Source organism: Polyodon spathula, chromosome 3 (genome assembly GCF_017654505.1).
Source record: "Polyodon spathula isolate WHYD16114869_AA chromosome 3, ASM1765450v1, whole genome shotgun sequence".
NCBI lineage: Eukaryota > Metazoa > Chordata > Actinopteri > Acipenseriformes > Polyodontidae > Polyodon > Polyodon spathula.
The window spans coordinates 91,625,529-91,639,969 of NC_054536.1; positions in this window are offsets into that span (position 1 = coordinate 91,625,529).

Sequence of the window (14,441 nt, forward strand, 5' to 3'; positions counted from 1 at the left end):
ACAACCCTCTCTCCTTTTTTTTTTTTTTTTATAATTTAGAATTGGCAATTGTTTTTTCCCCTCATATTCGCCCCAAATTGAAATGCCCGATTTTTTTTAACCTGGCTCACCATGCAAACCCCGCGCTGACTCGGGAGAGACGAATGACGAGTGCACGTGTCTTCTGAAAAGTGTGCCGTCAGTCGTCCACGTCTTTTCACTTTGCAGGCCCGCCATGCAGCTACCTTCAGAGCTACAGCATCAGAGGACCACGCAGCTCTGGGCCACTTTCAAGCAGGCCCGCAGGCGTCTCCCCACCTCGCTCTCGGCCAATTGTGCTCCGCCTCCTGGGAAATCCTGTCCACAACCAGCAGCCGGCTGACAGACTGGACCCGAACCGGTGATCTCCAGGCTATAGGGATCATCCTGCTCTCCACACGGAGCACCTTATATAGAAACAAAACAACCGTGTGACTATACCAGTGATGGCAGAGCACAGGCAGACATGTAGCAAGTTTAACAATGAATACAAAAAGGAAAAATAAAAAACAGTGGGTAAAAACACAGCCACCAAAACAAGAGCTGGCAATAGCAGCATCTGCACGCTGCTGCCTTTGTAAGGGAGGTTCCGCTACAGGAACCTTCTCTCTGGCACACTAAATGAATCCCTGTCTTGAAGATTGTACTTCTGACCCCGGTTCCACACATGGTTCGATCACCCTGGTTAAGACACACAGTGGTGACTCGTGAGCCTTCAGCTGATCCCTCTCAGGCTTGAAAAAGAACAAAGGAATGTGCTTTCCAGCTCCTTTTTAATGTAGCCAGGGTTAATTGATAATCAATAAACCAATCAACGCCCGGCCACATTCAACACACATTGATATTTTCAAATTAAACAAACTTTATATACAAAGCTAAAAAGAACACAAATACAAAAACAAACTATATACATGTGCAGAGCCCTGCCACAACATGTAATCAATTTCTTTACCTCTTTATCAGTGTCACTATCTATGGTCACTACTTCTTTGCTCTGAATTTTTTCTAAAGGATATGCTGATTTTACAAATGCAACATTATATATTTAGAAAACTTATAAGCTCCTGTGCAGTATTGTAGTTCAGCCTCCCTTTCATGACTGAACCCCACTCCTTCACTTTCATACTCCCAGCCTCACTAGGTTTATGATATATGTATTTTATTAAAATATATATTTAAAAAAAAAATAGAAATAACATCTCTTTGAAGTGTGCTTGGCAGAGTTTTATGATCATTTATCCTAGTCTTTTTAATATATGTAGGAGAATCGTAACAAACAATGTTTTGGCTGGTAGCCATATACATCTATGAAGGAGCATGCACTCAGCATGCAGCACTTCACTTTTACCTTTGTCAGCATATATCTTTACACTGTAATTCATTGGCAGCACATGTATGTTAAAAACAAACAAATAATCGATTTCAGACTGGCACCCTGATGTTAGTACAATTATTGTACCTTGCTAAACATAAAGCATTTTCAGAGCCCTGTTATCACAAACTTGCATCTACCTGTGGTTATATGTACAATAAGCAGTGTGGCTCAGTTTGTAGGGCTGAGAACTGGGAATGCAGTTGCATTTACTCTGTGTAAAAAAAGGACACACAACACTGGACACCAAATAGGGTACTTCTCATGAGATACTTTGTGCAGAAAACAAGGATGCAATGGAATTTTGACTACTTCCAGAAAACAGAATGATGCATGTAATCCCACTATGTGTGTAATCCTTCAAAACAAAAAGATTTAAACCTTTTTTAAATGAAGGTATGCCATCTTGTCAAGGACAGCATACTCTGACCTATATATTTATCTATTTAATTTGAACCATCTCCCTCCATTGAAGCACACATATTAGGTTAAGCATGTCCATATGCATGCATGTCAGCTGCAGAAGCTGCCAGGGTAATATATGTATTTTGAGTAACAATAGTACCATGAATCAGCTCTGATCTTACAAAGTTCTTGGATAAGCATTTCCACCCACATAGCTAACTGCTTTGAAGTAAGATAACGGGACCTATAATGTTACAGAACTAATCTCAACAGACCTTTTAACATGTGTTCTGAGCCACTTTTATTAAAAGATATTTTGTTTAAAGAAATAAAAAAAAAATACATTTGCTATGTCTATTATTGAAATAATTATTTGAATAGACAAGTACAGCTCTGGCCAAAAGTTTTGCATCCCCCTATAGGATTAACAAATTTAGCTTCAAGTCAAATGAAACCAGTTGAATAATGTTACATTAAAATAAGAATTATACACCGCATTGTAGTTTCCCATATACTTTCCCATATAAAACTGACAATTTTTTTTTTTTTTTCATTAAGTCTCAATCGTAAAATTCTAGGTGATGCTAAACTTTTGGCCACAGCTGTACATTCATAAATTACTGTAAAAAAAAAAAAAAAAAACCTGAAAAAAGATAAATAGGGAAATACCTAATTCCAGTCACCTTGTTGTACTGTAAAACCTGTAAAATGAGTGGTAATGTACTGGTATGTCCTTTCAACCAAATACGCGTCTAGCAATTGATGTGTTTGTTGAGATTTTCATTTTGATCTATAGATTAATAGATAATGCAGGCTGTTGTTCATAGGAGTCAAGAGAATGATGCTGACCATGCTTCTTCTTCTAGTCTCCCTGATATTGAACCAGACGTTGCTCTTATCAGGTACAATAACACTGCTGAACTGTCTTCACAAGAACAGGCAGGCCTATTGTCATCACTTCTGGAAGCCCACACATTGTTCTCTTATGAAACAGACAGCTTCACTCATTCAGGCCAAGAATCCAAACACATGATGGGAGGAGGTAGGAGCTGCATTATTGCCTCATGTAATACTTCTAGACACACCTCTTTGTTTATTTGGAGCTTCTAGTGTGATCAGTGCTTCACAGATGCTTTGAATGCCAGCCTGAAGTCAGGTGTGTGGGTTTTACTGCTTGCACCTGCATGACATCACAATAAATTGAACCGGCATTTGGGTCAACTTGGTAACATAAAATTAAAACATGTTTTCGTACATTATGCACTCTGTTTACATTAGACTGTAGGAGTAATAATCTGTATAAATATATATAGTATTCTGTATCCCTTTCATCTAGTATAGTTGTGAAGGACATTGTGATGGGGGTTGGTGGGTGGGACCAGATGTGACGACACACAGGCAGGAAGTGAGGTGCAAGCTGCGCACCAGCAAGGCAGAGTTCGGCAGGGTTTTATTAATCCGCAAATAAACCGGCAAAAAGGCAGTATTTCACAAAACAAACAAAAGAAAGCCCCGGAAATATCAACAATGGTCACCCCGTAATAAACAAAAACCGTAATAAACCAAACAAATAAACAAAACTGTCCCGAACACAATAAATCAAAACATGTAAAGTTCACGGCCGTTCCAGCTGTCGTGGTAGTGGTGGCGCTGGGATGAAGTCTGGTCTCACAACAGCGGTCAGTGTCCTGGGACGGGAGGGAAAGGGTCCGGATGTTCTCACAAAGGTCCACCGGAGTTGGGAAAGAGAGGGGAATTCCCACCTGTCCAGTGCTCTGGAAAACAATCACACACAAAAATAACGCACAGCATGGCTTCTTCCAGCTTGCTATCCCAGGACAGAGAGACAGGAGCAGGGGAAGAGGCGCTGCTTAAATAGGGCTGAGCCCCGCCACTGCAATCAGGCAGCTGATTGCCTGGCCATGCTGAGTCATGCTGCTTAACATGGCTGCTGCCTGGCCAGCACTGTTACTGCTAGTGGCTCTCCAGCACCGCCAGTGGTCGGGAGGGTGCGTTACAGTGCCCCACAGCATTCTCACCATGACATTTAAACAGTAATGTATAGTATGTGACCAAAAACATGTCAATTTGCATTAAACTAATTAAAAAGCAAGCATATATTGCCAGATATATTAATAAAACACGTATATCTGGCCTAATTGAAAATGACAGGCCTTTAGGCCCTTAGCTGAAGGTTTTACATACAATCGCACTGCTAAATCATAACCAAGATGTGCCTTTAAACAGTATCTGTTAACAGTACACATTCTTTATTTGTTTTCAAAACAGAGCTTACATTATACAGTAGCAATGACATAAAAAAACACCAGACGTGTGTGCCAGTGCCACCTGTGATATAACGATTCAGATACAGTGTGTTAGTGATGTCTACTTGCTTTGCATGCACAGGACATCATTTTCTGTGAATTTGAACATTGAATTTCATAACTTCACATAAGAAGATTTGCAAGCCAGTTCAATACGCATGTGTGCCACCCCAAAACAGTTTGTCCGAAACTATTGCACGAGTGTATGTTTTGACAGCTGATTTTTTTCTAAGACATTGCAAAGTAAACACTGAATTTCCTTCTTTAACACATGGTGTGCCATTAAAACAAACAGCAACCTCAGGAACCTCAGAACCCTAGTGCTGGTTGGGTTTGCTTAGAAAAGAATACTTCTATTCTACTCAGCATGAATTCCAAAATATGAATGTCTGTTGGTAAACTTTAATTTATTTAATTTTCATTTAATTCCTGACTGATCAATGAGGTGGCGTTGTGTTGTGGTGCTGATAAAGTTACCAAATCAAATCCTATCCACACACCTGCACTTTTCAGCAGATCACGTGATACAATGAGTCACTGTACTGTAGGCTTACAGTTTCTCTGAGATAACCCACATCTCAGCTATTCATATTGCTTACTTGTGTCGTTGGGGCAGTGAAGTGTCCCATACTATCCTCCTCCCTATAGTCCAGGGCTTCTCAGACTCGGTCCTGGGGACCCCATGTGGCTGCTGGTTTTCATTCCAACCGAGTTCTCAATTACTTAACTAGACCCTTAATTGGACTGCTAATTTCCTTAATTAGACATTTTCACTTGTTTTCAACTCTTAAACAGTTGCATATTTGAAGTTCGCTATAACATTTGATAAGTAACTTGAACTGCAACTATTTAAGAGCTGAAAACAAGAAAAAAGGTTAAGTAAATGATCAGTTCAATTAAGGATCCAGTTAAGTAACTGAGAGCTCGGTTGGAATGAAAACCAGCAGCCGCAGGGGGGTCCCCAGGATCGAGTTTGAGAAGCCCTGCTATAGTCTATTGTTACCTGCCAAGTTTCATTATTGTACAGTGCATACTTCTTTCTTTGGCATATCATTGAACTGGGCAAGCCAAGTGTCTATTGGGTCTGACATAGCTGAGGATTGGCTGATGGAAAGCACTAGCAAAGTCTGTGCCAGGTTGCCCTCCCTGTACATTACATGAAAACGAGACATAACAAGAAGGTACTTCTTGTGAATGTGGCTAATTTCATGCCAGATCACCTTAGACTTGATTTGACCAGGTACTCATTTATAGCAAAAATGCACTGAATGTAGACCAGCTGCCATGCAATTCTTATCCTTGAGCATCCACTCCCAGACCCAATGGTTCATATTGTATCTGTGGAGTAAACCTTCACCAACTCCAGCCCAAATCCAGTCCATGTATGTCAAACTCCATTGCACATTTAGAATGTTCATCCATACCATGTGCACATTATTCTTTTCAAGTCTCTAACCAATCAAACTCTCAACAGTCTCACTCTAGATTTATTGGCCATAAAAGCAAATGCATTTCAAAGGTGTCTGCTCTCACATTGATTTGTGTTTTTATCAATATTGTATCAAAAAATCAGTTTGTACTACTTATTTTGTGTTTGGTGCAGCCAGTTGATTGTGTATTATTGCCCTCGTAGAGGTAGCAAGCACTGTGTTTCACTGCTGTGCTGTAGCGTGACTGGAGCAGTTCAAGCACTGTGTTTCACTGCTGTGCTGTAGCGTGACTGGAGCAGTTCAAGCACTGTGTTTCACTGCTGTCTGTAGCGTGACTGGAGCAGTTCAAGCACTGTGTTTCACTGCTGTGCTGTAGCGTGACTGGAGCAGTTCAAGCACTGTGTTTCACTGCTGTGCTGTAGCGTGACTGGAGCAGTTCAAGCACTGTGTTTCACTGCTGTGCTGTAGCGTGACTGGAGCAGTTCAAGCACTGTGTTTCACTGCTGTGCTGTAGCGTGACTGGAGCAGTTCAAGCACTGTGTTTCACAGCTGTGCTGTAGCGTGACTGGAGCAGTTCAAGCACTGTGTTTCACTGCTGTGCTGTAGCGTGACTGGAGCAGTTCAAGCACTGTGTTTCACTGCTGTGCTGTAGCGTGACTGGAGCAGTTCAAGCACTGTGTTTCACTGCTGTGCTGTAGCGTGACTGGAGCAGTTCAAGCACTGTGTTTCACTGCTGTGCTGTAGCGTGACTGGAGCAGTTCAAGCACTGTGTTTCACTGCTGTGCTGTAGCGTGACTGGAGCAGTTCAAACACTGTGTTTCACTGCTGTGCTGTAGCGTGACTGGAGCAGTTCAAGCACTGTGTTTCACTGCTGTGCTGTAGCGTGACTGGAGCAGTTCAAGCACTGTGTTTCACTGCTGTGCTGTAGCGTGACTGGAGCAGTTCAAGCACTGTGTTTCACTGCTGTGCTGTAGCGTGACTGGAGCAGTTCAAGCACTGTGTTTCACTGCTGTGCTGTAGCGTGACTGGAGCAGTTCAAGCACTGTGTTTCACTGCTGTGCTGTAGCGTGACTGGAGCAGTTCAAACACTGTGTTTCACTGCTGTGAAAATGACTGGAGCAGTTCTAAGGGTGCCTCAAACATACAAACTCTAGAGAAGAATACTTAGGGCAATAAAATAAACGCTCAATTCACTTTTTGGACAGTATAAAAGTCCAGATAAACACAGATGTTTGCCATCTACAAAAAGACCTGAACATTTCTAAAAAGCTTATTATACAGTATTTATCATTTGAATCATAATGTGACGAAGCCCATCTACAGACGAAATAGATTTGTGACACGTGTAGTTTCTATGTGCTCCCTTTGTGCGTGTATGTGTGTGTTTTTTTTACATTATAATAAATAGCTCCGACCAAAGTTTCGAGATATTTTTATACCAATTTTCTAGTAAAATATTCAAGTTGCTTCCAGTTTTTGAAGAGCACGCCCTGTTTTTATATGGCAAGAACACATGGAATTTCATATCTCAAAATGGTGTGTTCAACGTAAAAGGTTCATATGGACATTAGTGACACTTACTGTTTTAAGTGCACTTTTTCATGTTATTATGAACTACAGACTTTTTACCTTTAATATAGACTGTCATGTTAATTGTGCTAAACAAGGTTTCTCGCACCAGCAATGCTTATTAGCAATGACAAAGACACATAAGAAAAGCTGCTTCCTGGTAACTAATTGTCTCTTGCGTTGTTGTTCAAACTGTGTCTATCTTTCCATTTGTGAAAACATGCTGAAAGCTGCGGGTTCCTGCCTCTGCGTGATAGTGCTGGTCACCATAGCGACCTTATAAGCCTTTTGCTGGGTAACTTGACACTGACGTTCCTGCACAGGTTCCATCAGTCAGTCCTCAGCAATTACAGGTGCAGACAGCCACCAACTTGTAATCAGCCCCTGCTGAATGCCATCATTAAAACGTTTTCCAGGAATGCTGTTTAAAAAATATTCTCTTTTATTCCCCTCTGAAATTTGTGTTTCCAACCCCTCAGGCTTCAACCTTAAAGGGGCCAAAAAATATGAAAAACAGCAGAGTAGCGTGACTGCTGCTTAACTATATGGTATAGTTTGTGTGGGTGCGTGGTACAGCTGCAGTTTGCTTTGTTTCTCAATGACACTCTGCTTTCATTTCTACTGGAATCCTGCACTGAACGTGAAACAAATGGGGTACATAATTAACCATCTAGGTTCAAAGGTATATTTTTACTTTGATTGTATTATGCACTATACCCAGTTTACTAAACCAGTCTTAGTTTCAACTGGCTCCTTAATGTATTTATTTATTTATTTTTTAATTTATTTTTTAATTTTTTATATTTTTAGTAGTCGCCAATTGTTTTTATAATGTTTGCTCCCAATTTGGAATAGCCAATTATTATTATTATTATTATTATTTTTTAGACTCACCGCTACCACCCCACGCTGACTTGGGAGTGGCGAAGACGTACACATGCTGTCCTCCAAAGCGTGTGCCGTCAGCCGACCACCAGACTACAGGGGTCACTGGTGCGCGGTGAGCCGAGGACACCCTGGCCAACCTAAGGCACCCCCAACCCCCACCCTCCCGGGCAGCGATCGGCCAATTGTGCACCGCTCCCTGGAAACTCATGTCCACGGTCGGCAATGGAATAACCTGAACTCAAAATGGTGACCTCCAGGCTATAGGGCGCATCCTGAACTCCATGCGGAGCATCTTTACCGGATGCCCCACTCAGGAGCCCCCTGGATCCTTAATTTTAAACAAAGCCTAAGATCTCAGTTTGATCTGACATCTAGTAGGTCTGCTTCTATATCTGCTATTTATTTAAAGCTACCAAACATCCCGGTTTGGCCAGGACAATCCCAGTTTGGCCAGGACAATCCCAGTTTCAGAAAGGCTGTTCCCAGTTTCAGAAAGGCTGTCCCGGTATCCCAAAGCATTTGCAAAAAGTTAGAGTTTGTCCCGATGCTGGCTTAGCTAGTGGAACTATTTTCCTGGCGGAGGAATACTGTTTTCGCAGCTCTGCATCCCACTTGCTTCTACCAGTGTAAGTATATTTTGGTGCTTTAACAACAGCTGACTGCCAGAAGCAGACACTTCATAGGCCTCGTGAAAAGAACGGAAATTGCACATCGCAAGTCTGTGTTTTGGGAAGCCCAAACAGCCAGTCACAGACGAAGCTTCAACGTGTACTGATAAGAGGAGAGCAGGAAGGAGACAATTATAATAACCTGAGTGTACCGTTCACATTGCACTGAATACGCCCTTTCCTGGAAATTAAAGTAGCCCCTCGCTAATAGTGAAAAATATGTCTGTTAACTGACACCAAAGACAGGATGGAAATAAATGGAAGAACAGACACAAGTAGCCTGTCCATAATTATAAGACGGTGAACTGGGTTCAGCTGCTGGAAAAGGGCAAGAAGATTTCAAATAGTGACAAAGAAAGCCTGACTCATACCAACAGAAAACAAAAGTAGGAGGTAGGCAATGCAGTCTATGTAAGGTACTATCATAACGTGTCACTGCAGCACCATGATCCATTTAGGGTTAATTGTGTACTAAGTAGGCTACGGTAAAAAAGAACATGTGCTAAAAATCTTTGAGTTTTAATTAAAAATAATATTTTATTATTTTTGCATTGTACAGTAATGTGTATAATACAGCAACATGATTTATTTTGTGTTACCGGTAGCCTATAAGCTAAAGTAAAAAGAGAGTGTGCTAGATATTCATTTGATCTGTCTGTATACCATATAGGCCTACTGTATATTTGTACATAATGTAATGCAGAGAACACATTAATGTTATTTCAGTGCAATGATTTATGTATTTAAAATAAAATATCACCCTAAATGTGTGTGTGCGATTTTTCTGATCTTCTGCCTATCTGCTGACATGTCCGGTTTTTAGTGGAAAATTACATTTCAATAGAAAGATTGCAGGTTTACCCATTCCCACCCACCAGCTTACCTGTGTCCTGGTTGAGCCTCCCAGAAATTTGGTAGCCTTACAGTTACTAAGACAGAACTTAGTTCTCTTTGACATAATGACAGCAGTCCATTATATTATTATTATTATTATTATTATTATTATTATTATTATTATTATTATATTATTATTATTATTATTTATTTCTTAGCAGACGCTCTTATCCAGGGCGACTTACAAGTGTTACAAAGTATCACATTACACAAAATCACATGACACAATATCATCTTACAGATAAGAGCAGTTATAAAGTACAGCAAAATCAGTAGAAAATAAGATCACATTCAAATAAGAACAAAATAAAGAATACAGTAAATAATTACATTTAAGAGCGAATTCGATTAACAGCAGTTAAACTTATAGTAAGGACATTTGCTTAAGAGTAAATTCCATTAAGAGCATGTAATAAGTATGATAAATGGATAAAAACGATTTCAAGCAAGAGCAATTACAAAAAGTGTGGATACGGAGACCTTTAAGAGTAAAATCAACTACAAGATACAGAAAATAGTTATAATTAAGAGCAGTACTACAATACGGCAAGGTATGGAGCAGTTCAGTGCAAGTACAGGAAGATGCAAGTACTGGTACAAGTGAGTGCCATATAGTCCAGTATAGCCCGGAATCGTGAGGTTTACAGATGCTGTCTGAACAGGTGTGTCTTGAGGAGGATCCAGAAGGTGGTCAGGGACTGAGCGGTCCTGATATCCGTGGATAGGTTGTTCCACTGCTGAGGGGCAAGGGTGGAGAAGGAGTGGGCTCTGGAAGCGGGGGGAGCAGGGGGTGGGGGATACAGCTAATCTGCCGGTTTTGGAAGAGCGAAGGAAGCGAGAGGGAATGTAGGGGGATATAATAGTCTGGAGAAAGGAGGGAACAGAAAAGTCGAGGAAACAATAGGTGAGTACAAGAGTTTTGAATTGGATACGAGTGACGATAGGGAGCCATTGGAGAGAGAGGAGCAGCAGTGTAGCATGGGAGAAATGAGGAAGGGAAAAGACAAGACAGACAGTTTTGGATGAGCTGGAGTGGATGGATAGCAATGGCAGGGAGACCAGCCAGGAGGGTTGGAGTAGTCAAGGCAGGACAGTACCAGGGATTGGACTAGGAGATGTGTGGAGTAGTTAGTGAGGAAGGGGTGAATTCTGTGTATGTTGCTAAGGAAGAAGCGACAGGAGCGTGCCAGAGTAGAGATGTGCCGAGAATAGGAGAGGGAGGGGTCGAGGGTGACACCGAGGTTCTTGGTGGATGAGGAGGGAGAGAGGGTGGTGGATTCAAGAGGAATAGAGATAGAGAGATCAACAATGAGGGAAGATGAGGGGGAAGAAAAGGAGGTCTGATTTGGAGAGGTTGAGTTTGAGATGCAAAGTCATCCAGGAGGAGATGGCCGAGAGACAGGTAGAAATACGGAAGGAAATGTTTGAGTCAGAGGAGGGAAGATCTGGGCATCATCAGCATAGAAATGGGAGGAGATGAGGGGAACAGGGGTCCCAGGACTGAGCCTGGGGGATACCTGTCGAAAGAGAGCAATAGAGCACTTACATATATTTAGTAAACGTTAAAATATTCATTACACATTCTAATCTTACTTAATACACATACTAATTTTGAACCAAAAATACAGAGAACCCAGAGGCAAACTCTAGGGCTATCGTTTTCTTAAAGGAGGTGTCAGTTGCTCCTGATTTGCTAGCAGCTTCTAACTCCCACTGTTTCTCATTGGTCAACGATAACATAATTCTGCCAATGCCCAACTCAAACTCCCTTCAAAATCACAACATGAAGGGGAAGGCGCAATCCAACGCTAACGTACACTGAAACACTTTGCCCTTCCAGGCATGGATTGTGCACAATTTAACACCAGAATACAGAAAGTAAGAGATGAGTCTGCTCTGTACACACTTACATGTGTGGCATCTATTTACTTTTGCTCTGTAGATGACAGCAGTTGTGAAGCTAGGTAAAACAGCAGGCCAGTCAGTTAGAACTCCCACATTGAAATCCATAAACTTGAAACCTTTCTGGATCTTAACTAAGCCGTGATTCTTCATTTCCTAATTTGTTTAAGTGGAATACCTCAGAGATGGTCACCTGCCAAACTCTTCTGAGCACATTCATTTCAGCTAAGCCTCATACAGGTTTCCCATTACTGTGTCCAGCACCAAAAAATAAAGAAACGCTTTACCGTATTTCACTGGTCTAAACAAAACCAAATCTGATTAAAATTGATAGTTCTTCAAAAGAAACACTAGAGAAATGCATTAAGAGGAACTTGACACTCCCTTATGAGACTACCACAGGGAGAAAGAACTAGGAAAAACACAAGAAAGTGACACACAGAAAGAAAAAAAGATTGAAGAGCTGGTTATCTTGGTTCAAGAACAAACTGTCCCACTTTGCTTAATCGGAAGGGTAAACAGTGACAGTACACCAGTTGAAATGCTGGCCACAAGAAACCACTGGTACCTGAAGAATAACAATCTAACTTTTATCATGTGTTGGTAAATCTATTTGAGGAAATCTTGCCATTCATGTTTACAGTAACTGCAATGAAAGCTGCAGACAGCCTCCAATGTAGTGTAAACCCATGGGCAGAAATACATTCACTCTGGATTCAGTCACTTTGTTTTTGCACAAATAAAATAGCTAGAACATGAATATTTGTTTATGTAAAAATCAGACAAAGCTAGCATAGCGATAACAGATCACATCTGACCTATTTCTGATTCTGAGTTTAGGAAATAAATAGATATTGTCTTTCACACTATCTTTTCAATACTTCAGTCCATCCACAGGAAGGATCCAGTGGAGATAGCCTCATTAACTGTAAGAAAGTGCCCTTTAATAAAGTGACATAAGAACATAAGAACATAAGAAAGTTTACAAACGAGAGGAGGCCATTCGGCCCATCTTGCTCGTTTGGTTGTTAGTAGCTTATTGATCCCAAAATCTCATCAAGCAGCTTCTTGAAGGATCCCATGGTGTCAGCTTCAACAACATTACTGGGGAGTTGATTCCAGACCCTCACAATTCTCTGTGTAAAAAAGTGTCTTCTATTTTCTGTTCTGAATGCCCCTTTTTCTAAACTCCATTTGTGACCCCTGGTCCTTGTTTCTTTTTTCAGGCTGAAAAAGTCCCTTGGGTCGACACTGTCAATACCTTTTAGAATTTTGAATGCTTGAATTAGGTCGCCACGTAGTCTTCTTTGTTCAAGACTGAACAGATTCAATTCTTTTAGCCTGTCTGCATATGACATGCCTTTTAAGCCCGGAATAATTCTGGTCGCTCTTCTTTGCACTCTTTCTAGAGCAGCAATATCTTTTTTATAGCGAGGTGACCAGAACTGCACACAATATTCAAGATGAGGTCTTACAAGTGCATTGTACAGTTTTAACATTACTTCCCTTGATTTAAATTCAACACTTTTCACAATGTATCCGAGCATCTTGTTAGCCTTTTTTATAGCTTCCCCACATTGCCTAGATGAAGACATTTCTGAGTCAACAAAAACTCCTAGGTCTTTTTCATAGATTCCTTCTCCAATTTGTGTGCTTAGAAGCAGACAATGGACAAAAAGTACATGGAGAATAAAGAGTCTTCATGTCGTTTTTGAATGTTTTGTAGCCAAGAAAAAAAAAATAAGTTTGCCAGGAAACAATTTAAACCACGGAAATCAAGTCTGGTGTTGCTACAAAAAAAAAAAAAAAAAAACAGTAAATCATAAGACGTCTTTGCATTCCAGCTCATCAGTGGGCCGGGTTTGTTCTTGTGTACCTATAAAAGATAATCCTGTGTTTTCTGGCACTGGGTCCCTGAGAACAGAATGTTAGAATGTGTAGTGCCACCTTTGTTCTTAACCTCCTAAACCCATTACGACGAAAATTGAACTAACTTGGAAAGGAAACATTCAGAAGTAACAAATGCATCTTTGAAAACTAAAATGCTGTTTGGAACATCTTAAAAACTTTCTAGACAAAACGATGAACTGCAAATGAAGACTCTGCAAAGGCATACTTTAACAAAAATGAAGTCCTTTCAGTTCCTTGGCTTATGGCTTGAGCCCAAATCTTACTTTTGACAAACATATTAGCAAATAATGTACATATGAGACTGGGTTTGCAGTACAGGAATCATTATTGCTTTGGAGCTCAATGGAAGAACTACTTCAACTAGCACTATTGCTTATTATTGATTACAGAAATGTTATTTATATGTTTGAAAAAAAAAACCTCTCTAACTCACTTGGACATTGTACTGAATAGACTTGCTTTGGGCTGAGTCACCAATTCATGCAGTGCATTAAAATGCATGGAAATCTGTTGTGGCTCTGAACTTAACTAGGGATAGGAATGTCAGTCACAAGATGGCTGATGGGTGAAAGGCTGTTCTCCTCACAGAAGCCAGTATTCGAATGAGAAAAGAATGCACCCAATTTAATGACGGGCCAGTTTTGGCATAGCAAAGTTAATTTAAAAACAATTAAGAACAAATGTCCCATGCAGTTAGTCTGCATTGGTAGCCAATGGATACTATTTGGGGTAGTACTTCACTTTGAAGCAGTTACAGAACTGAAAGCATCTGTGTGTGCAGGAATATCGCATGATGGAACACTTCACCTGTTTCTGTGATAAACCCCATACACAGATCCTCATAACCCTATAAACAAATTTTGCTGATTCAAAATGGAATTTCCTGTGTCCTATGTATTGCATTTAAATTGCTTTGTTTAGCTCTTAAAAAAAAAAAAACTTTTCCCAAGGTGTAGCCTTCAATTGATAGGTGTGAGTAAAAAAAAAAAAAGAAAAAAAGTAGGTTACTGTAAACTAAACCAACAATATAATGAATGGCATTTCATATTAAATGCTT